The sequence below is a fragment of the Crinia signifera genome, chromosome 4, assembly GCF_055691185.1.
Source record: "Crinia signifera chromosome 4, ASM5569118v1, whole genome shotgun sequence".
NCBI classification, from domain to species: domain Eukaryota; kingdom Metazoa; phylum Chordata; class Amphibia; order Anura; family Myobatrachidae; genus Crinia; species Crinia signifera.
The window spans coordinates 122,706,611-122,715,446 of NC_139220.1; positions in this window are offsets into that span (position 1 = coordinate 122,706,611).

Consider the following 8,836-nt stretch of genomic DNA (forward strand, 5'->3'; position numbering starts at 1 on the left):
TAGTACACGACTTGCAATTTTTAAAGTTAAGCATCCAAATACCTACAGAATGAAAGATATGAACATACGATTTAATAGGTGAATTTTCATGAGGATAAAAGGCAGCTTGATTTAGGTAGGCTCAAAGATGTTAGGGAGAAGATTTCCATCTGTTTTCATCCTGTTTATATCCTGAATAAGTCCTGAATATTTGTAATATATGTGTTTTATGTATCTATGTAATATATGTGCTGGTAGGTTACCCTGGGGATCAGCAGTGCTATGTGTACTTCAGGCTTCACTGTCCTTTCAAGATCGGCATCAGACTCCTATTGATTCATTTTCTATAGGAGTTTGGGGGCAAGTGAATGTTGATTTTTAAGGAACCAGAAACCAAAAACTTGAGGGTTTGAATTAGAACTAAAAACACAAGTTTCCATATACATATTGGGTTATTATATTAATATTTTATGGAGTCAAGAATATGTTTTTATTACTGTACTGTACTTGAGACAGCAAGAGATAAAAAAAAGTGGGAATTCCCTGATGAGTTGGAACCCCAGGTGACAAACCTAGTATTGGCTCTGCTACAATTTTTTGTGTGGCAACTAGGCAGCTGGTCATCATCCGCCATGACGATGGGCCTCTTTTTTGGTGGAGGCCTGGAGCTAGCTCTGTTCCCCTCATTGTTACTCTAGTCCTAAGCATGACTAGCAATCAGATCAATACAGCCACAACGGATATGGCCAGAGAAAGGTGTAAAAGTGCAAGTTTCCAAAATTGAATTGGTTGTAATTATAGGAGAGCCTGCACAGACCTGATTCCAATGGTTCTTTTTATATTTTGTAGTATTATATTAGACCAACAATTATGATGAATATCAGAATGTTTTAATTAGCATAGCTTAGTTTGCAGTGCTCACATAAGTCATACATTCTAAACTACGTAAGGAAGAGAAGAAAAGAAGACTCTTTTTATTGGTGCACTCTTAAGAATATTATTTTTATTAATATTAAGCCATAATATATTTATTGATGTATAATAAACAAGCATTAATTCTGCCTACTAAATAGTGGTACTTAACAGAATGGGTAAGAGTATACATTTTTCACAAATACAATAGAACACAGTGTGCAAAGTTAGAAAACTGGAGCATGCAGCCGGCAATAGCAGTACTAGATTTGAGTCTTAATATCTCATATAGTACACATCCTACCATGTCAGGCCATAATGAAGAAGGAGGAGGGCTAGCCAAGTGTGAGTGTACCCCTCTGGAAGTGATCTGTTGTATGTTTTGGCTGTTCCCTACACCAGGACCAGCCACCTGTGTGCTGCTTCTGCCGTGCCCTTCTGCAGGACCAGTCCCCTCCAATCAGGGCTGAAACTACCAAATAAGATTGTAATCATACATACAAACTATATGGGCAAGAGATACAGACAGGATAACAATTAAAAAAGGGTAAAAATGCAAGGTATTTTTCAGCCAATGTTATAAGCGATTCTCAATAATGGATAGGTACTCTCCTACTAAGCACAGTTTGTCATGATTGCATTTATTGATTTCCATGAAATACTGTATATAATATACAGTGAGTAATAACACATAAAAAAGAAAGAAGGTAATAATAACTAAAAGGTGAAATATTGTCAATATAAATTCATGTACTCTTTCTGTGTCAGCATCTTCCTGGGTTGGATACTTGCTATTATGAATAACCCCATCTAGCATACAGTACTTCTGTGTTGGATCATTTCTGTGCATGCTCAGAAATTATTATTACTCTGATCTAAAATGTTCAAGAAGGCTGCTAATTCTGTGTTATGTTGACTTTTTTTTTTTGCAAGAAAGCATTGGAACTGGTTTTAACCAATTTCGAACATATAGGAAAACTAGCTCCAAGGAATTGTAACAATGCCAGTGTAGATTCAGTAATGTGTTTTTCTTTTATTAGGCACATTGGAACATACTTTGTTCTTGTTTATTATACTTCGCTAGATCTCAAGTGTTTTCTTTGGAAGGAAAGGTTGATGGATTTTTTCATGTAAAGCACTATGTAAAATACAGTATTTTCTACCCATAGGATAATGCTACATAGTTCTGTAAACAGTTTAGCTTAGTACTTGTATGACAGTGCGATACACAGGAAAAGCAATTTAAAATGGAAAGAAATCTGGGGATATTAGTTATTTTTCTTTTCAGAAAAATAATCATAGGATATTTAGAGGAGTATTCAATCTGTCCTGCTATTTCCGCCGGAAAAAATAGGGGCACTCACCTATACAATGCTGCCATTACCGACAGCACTGAAGGCAGTCAGATCTGACTTTTTTTCAAGTTGGGTCTGTGTTGTCAGAAACGGACGCAGATTATCGAAATCACGGATGTTTTTCCAACAATGCGCGTCCGTTTTCACAGATTCACAGACTTTCCAACACTCGACAGTCGGAACATTGAATCCCAACAGTCGAGCTACTGCAAGATCAGATGATTCCGAATGTCGGGAGGTTTCGAAAGTTGGAATCCCGGAATGAATACTTCCCTTAGTCCTGCACTTTGCTAATGTCCATATTGTTAAAACAAATAGATTTTAATGCTTAAAACCTTTCACACTCCAATTATAGAAACCCTGCATTTGCAATTAGCAGGCATTTACAAACTGATTGAAATAAAAATGCTAAAATAGTCGACAAGCTACTGAGAGGCAAGTTTGTCAAAACACATTCTATTGGTCAATGCATCATCATGTGGTAAGTATAGCTTCCCTTCTTTTTAATAAAAATAAGTTTTACTTGATGTAGTGTTCATAAGTGTAGCTTCTTTTTTTGTATTCATCTTTATTCAAAGCAGTAATGTAATATACATGCACATTTCTTAATAATTTACTTATACATAAAAAGACAAAAGGAAAAACAGAAGAATGTTAAAAATTAATATGTTGCACCACTATTAAATTACATCATATTTTCTTAACTTCATTGTTTAAATGACATAAATTAAGTTACTTACAATTCTATGAGATCTAAAGAAAAAATAATTAATGGGTGTGTGTTGAGTCATCCCAAAAGCATTAGTATATCATATAGTTTAATTAGGAATGTTTATCAATAGTATTTCAATATTTAATTGTGGAAAATTATCTCTCCACTTCATAATTCCGTATTTGTTTTAGAATAGTCAAGTGGTAAATTAAAAAAATTAGAGTGGCAAGAAATAGCCTTTCAAGGGGGTATTGGCTGCTGCAATAGGTGGTCTATAACAGTGGTTCTCAACCTCAGTCCTCAGGGACCCCCAACAGTGCACGTTTTCCAGGTCAGCTCACAGATACACAGGTGCACTGATTACTCACTGGCACATTTTTCACAGGTGGAGCTAAGTATATCACCTGTGATTTTGTGAGGAGACCTGCAAAACGTGCACTGTTGGGGTCCCTGAGGACCGAGGTTGAGAACCACTAGTCTATAACATTGGACAAGTCTGTTGTTGTTTGCCGATGAAGAATAAAGCTAACATAATGTTGTGCCTGTAAAAATGCTAAATTATGTGAAGTAATAACTTCATAATTGGCATTAGCTTGTGCTAGCAGACCTGTCCATGAGATGACCAATACTGCAGGTGCCCCCTTGATTCCAGATGGTATAAGTGTGGCTTCTTAAAGTGTTAGAAAACTATAACTCAGCTTTATTTTAATGGAGAAATAAACACAAAATAATAAAAAAAAATACTATTTGAAAACGTCTTGACCTGAAGTTTTGTGACTTCATAAATGTTTTTAAATGAAAAAGCTTCAACACATGAACATTGTGATTTAATGCCATATATCTTGAAGCTAGTACCTAACAAAGAATGACTTTTCTTGTTTTAGGATGTGAAGCATTAAAGGGGTCTTCATGGTGACCAAAAAAGCCATATTTAGTGCAAAGGACACAATGAGCAGTAAGGGGGTTGTTTAGCTGGTTTGGTTGTATAAGTCTCAGGTAGGTGAGATAACATGTGCCCATAATTTCCTTATGCTTATGAATATTGCATTCTTACAAAGATCCATTGATTCAGATCATCTTTAATGTTAGAAAATGTATGTGCCCATGTGATTTTTGGAGCACTGAAATTAGACCAAGTGTTGTGTAACTCTTGAGATTGGCTCTGTAACTTTCCAATTTTGCTTATATGCACTTACCTGATACCTCAGTATCTATTCTTTCTGTGTCTCTGGATGGTGCCCTTTTGTTTGGTGGTGCTGTAATAAAACAGTACAAAACTATTGAATAGTATTTTTGCTCCTATAAAAAAGTGTCTGCCTAAATTTCTCAAGTGAACTGCAGTTGAGTCGAATATATAAACACATCAATGTGTAACACATGTATGTAAACAGTTAAAACACTATGAAAATATTTAATTATAAACACTCACATGTATGTGGCATTTAACTGTATACTTTTGGATTGTATACATTTATTCCAAATGACCAGCTCTGAAAGCAATATCCCCTGAATTCCTCAAAAACCAGCCTCTCCCTGGACAGTGGGCCACCACCTGTCCTGACTTCTATCTTGCACTCTTAGCCCATCTTGTCATTGACTTTGCATTTAATGTTGGATTTTTTTTTCCAAAACTTGGTCTCAGAATGTTTGACCTGCCCCCAGCATTTACAGCCTGAGCTGCACCAATTCTGCTGCTTTTTACTAAATGAGGTCTTAAGCTGGACACACACTGGAGCAACCACCAGCTGGTCTGACTTTATTGACAATATTGCCGTGAACTAAGATCCAACTTAATTAAGTATATACACACTGCAATGTAGCTAATGACCGAACAATATTTGACATCATTTGGACTTTATTCTAGGCAGTAGTATAAAGGTGACTTCAAATCAGTCCAACATATAATTTTTTTTCCCGTTTGCCATACACATTGCACCATGGATCCAGTGTCAGAATGGGATTTTGACCTTGTCAGGATTTTGTCGGTATTTTGACCATGTCGGGATTTTGGCCGTTGGTATTTCATACTGAATCCACTGTACCTCCTTTGTACTGGAAACGCACAGTAGTTGTGTGTGTGATACTATAATAATTCTGTACAGTACATGCAAAATAATATAGATATCTTACAGTAAAGTATTAGAAAGTGAGGAAGTAGAATTCACTTAGGGATTAATATTTCAGGAGTGAGATGGTATAAAGTTATAAGATATAAGATGGTATAAAATTATAAGATAAGTAGCCCTAGGCATCTCTGTAGAAAAAAATATTAAATAAAATAATGTTTTCTTTTTTTTGTTTATTTTTCTGAATTCATCCTTTACTGCAGACAAGGATGTGAATATTATTAACTTCAAATTGAAGATGAATAGTACGTTTGCTATTCATTGCCATAGCCTTCCTATAGTTTTTGTATAAATTCTGTAAACAGAGTTTCCATAATCAAAAATATATATATATATATATATATATATATATATATATATATATATATATATATATATATATATGCAGTACTATTTTTCTGGAAAAATAGGTCCAGGAACTCCAGGTCTGGGGGTGGATCAATTAAATAAAAAATAATATATATAATAAAGAGATGGAGGGAGAGATAGATGTATATATTGTATTTAGAAACAAAGGCACTTACAGGTGACTTTAAAATAAAACTTATCTTATGGAAAGTACATTTTTAGTTCCTGATGAGGTCATATTTAATGAGAGGTTCAGGAACTGAGTTCCTGCTGGTTCCTGCTGAAAAATAGCACTGTATATATGTATATTTATATGAAATTCATGTTATTGTAAATGGAAGGACAGAATAAAATTCTGAAAATCTTTGATTAACTACAACAATTGTTGTACAGTTGCTCAAAGCTTCTGAGCAGATGGACAATAAAGTGACTCTTTTTTTCTGAGCCTCTTTATCCATTATGCATAAACAAAGTTGTAACACCCAACCAAAAAAAATACTTGAAATAGGTTTATAAATATTTGTGTTTTACTTTAACTTCTCTAATCCAGAGAGTAAATGTTTTAGACCAGTGGTTCCCAAACTTTTTTGGTTAAAGGCACCCTATCTTTATAAACATTTGTGTATTACTTTAACTTTACTAATCCAGAATGTAAATTCTGGATTAGTAAAGTTATAGTAAAACACAAATGTTTATAAAGGTAGGGTGCCTTTAACCAAAAAAGTTTGGGAACCACTGGTCTAAAACATTTACACTCTGGATTAGTAAAGTTATAGTAAAACACAAATAGTTATAAACATAGGGTGCCTTAAACCAAAAACGTTTGGGAACCACTGGTCTAAAACATTTACACTCTGGATTAGAAAAGTTATAGTAAAACACAAATAGTTATAAACATAGGGTGCCTTAAACCAAAAACGTTTGGGAACCACTGGTCTAAAACATTATGTTTTAGACCAGTGGTTCCCAAATGTTTTTGGGCACCCTTAACCCAAAATAATTACCGAAATGTCCCTTTTTTAAAGTATTTGATTATTTAAGCAAAGTTGCAGCCCCATTTTTGCTGGGGCAGGTGAAGAAAATCCCTGATAAGCCACAGCTCATACTGGTGAGGCTATTACCCCTTTAGTGTCACTTATATGCATAATGTCCTCTTTAGTGTAGCTTAAACACCCATCACACACCCATACCCCAGCTAAGCACTCTCCCTCACACACCCAAAGTCAAGCCCTGCATCCAGCACCCTCCCTAACACAGACACACACACCTAAAACCCAGCCCGTATTCGCCTGTATTATTTCAGTACTTGTACTGTAGCAGCTGCAGCAAGAGCAGTATTGTGGAGTCTGCCAGGGCCAAGTTCTGAGTAGGAAGCGGAGCTGGAGGCTGGTCCTGCGAAGGGGTGGACTGCAGGCTGGTGTCTGAGTGCAGCACCCTTAACCCAAGAAGTGAATAATGGACATGATTGTGTCTATTCACACGGGATGGGCACAGCCCGGCCACCCGATTGCAGCCAGATATCACAACTGGAAGAGACAGCTGCCGGGCTGTGGCCATCCCCACCATTCTAAACTTCTGTGTGCAGCATGGCTTCTTAGCCGTGCAGGTTTTTGCCACCTGGCAGGAGCCGGAGCATGTGAAAGGGGCCTCAGTGGTGAGGACAGACTCTCTTCCTTCTCTCTTTTCTCTCCACCCCCACCGAAGACTGTCAGGCTGCTGAGGCACCTTCTCCCCTCTGTTCTCCCTTCTGACTGCTATGTGCATATGCGCAGTGGCTCACGGGGGTGCAGGCTGGGAATGTAGCTCCTCTCTCCGTATATCACTGCCGCACGCTTGCACCCGGTCACCTGTTAAAACACACCCCCCCGCCAAGAGCTGACTCAGTTCACAGCACATCTGCCCACCCTGCCACTACCATACTCCGTCCACATGAGTGCATCCCAACTCCACACCACGAGCGGAGCTGACTTTGCTCACTGCTGCTCACATTATGGCTATCAGCTGCGGCTCCCAGGGAGCCGCGGCGCACAGTTTGGGAACCACTGTTTTAGACTGTTCTAGAAAAAATATATAATAGGAAAATTTTGCACAAGTTTGTCTTCTAAAACATATTCTTTTCACAACTAAGCAAGCACAGTATACTGCAGTAACAAAGTACAATGGGGATGATTCTGGATTCTCATATTGCTCCAAATTCGGCAACCATCAAATGATTTATCCTGCAGCGGCAGCATGCAAGGGGATGTGTCTTCATTACACATACCCTCCCATGGTTGTGAGGGGAATTGGTGGCAGGGGGTAGGCATTTGTGCAGGCAGCGTAACATGGCTCACTATGCAGCACATTTTGTTGTTTAGCGAAAACAAAAAGGGAAGTGGCGCTTTGTTTGATGAAGGAATAATAAATTGAATAACAATTAAAAAAATGATACATATACATCTAAATGAAAAATAAAAAACTGAACCCGTTGAAATACGGAAAGTGCACTAAGCACTGCAGGTGGTGGAAATGGACCAGATTGGGATATGGAATTGGAAAATGGAGGGAGGGGGGCAAGTTCTAGCTCAGCTGATGCTGGAATTTAGCTCTCTGTTGGTTGGATGGTGGTACCGATAATGCCCACGATGGGCTGATAGTTACCCAATGCCGCTAGAGGATTCCAATCCCTTGGGAAAGCATTACAGCAAGCGTCCTCAAAGTTCGTACGGCTGTAGGGTACACTGGTTAGGTTTGTAATCCAACTGGTAGTTGCTGGTGGCTGGATGTAGATGCCAACTTGTATCTCCTGTGGTTGGAAATTTTGGAGACAGCAACCAAGTATGTCGGGGCGAGAGGCCAGCAGCTGAGAAGGGTCCCAATACACTTATAGGGATTGTGATAAAGGTCTGGCCCAGACAGGGCTCCTGACACGTTTCGCTGCTTCAAAGGGTGCAGCTTTATCAAAGGTGGTAGTAGCACTGTCCCCAATGGGGTTTATATACCCATAAGTAGGTGAGCAATGTATAGCACCTGTGTTCAGTAATCAAACAATTTATACAGTCACATCCATTATAAACAAATGGAAAACGATTATTCTAAAATACAGTTTTCTCTAAATGTTACTTAGGCAGGAGGAGAGAGATAGTTGACAATCAGCCAATGAACGAGAGGAGGGTTAAGATACGCCCATTACATTTGTGTGTATATCATACATCGCCTAGGTTACAGGCTAATCGTTCAATCAGTATGGCAGAGCTCTGACTCTATTGTACCAGAGCGAAGCCCGTAACGCCCGCCGGGCACACAATTATTATCCCCTTTCTTAACGCCCACCTCACGGACCCATGTGACCGGACCTTCTGCCATACTGATTGGACGATTAGCCTGTAACCTAGGCGATGCATGATATACACACAAATGTAATG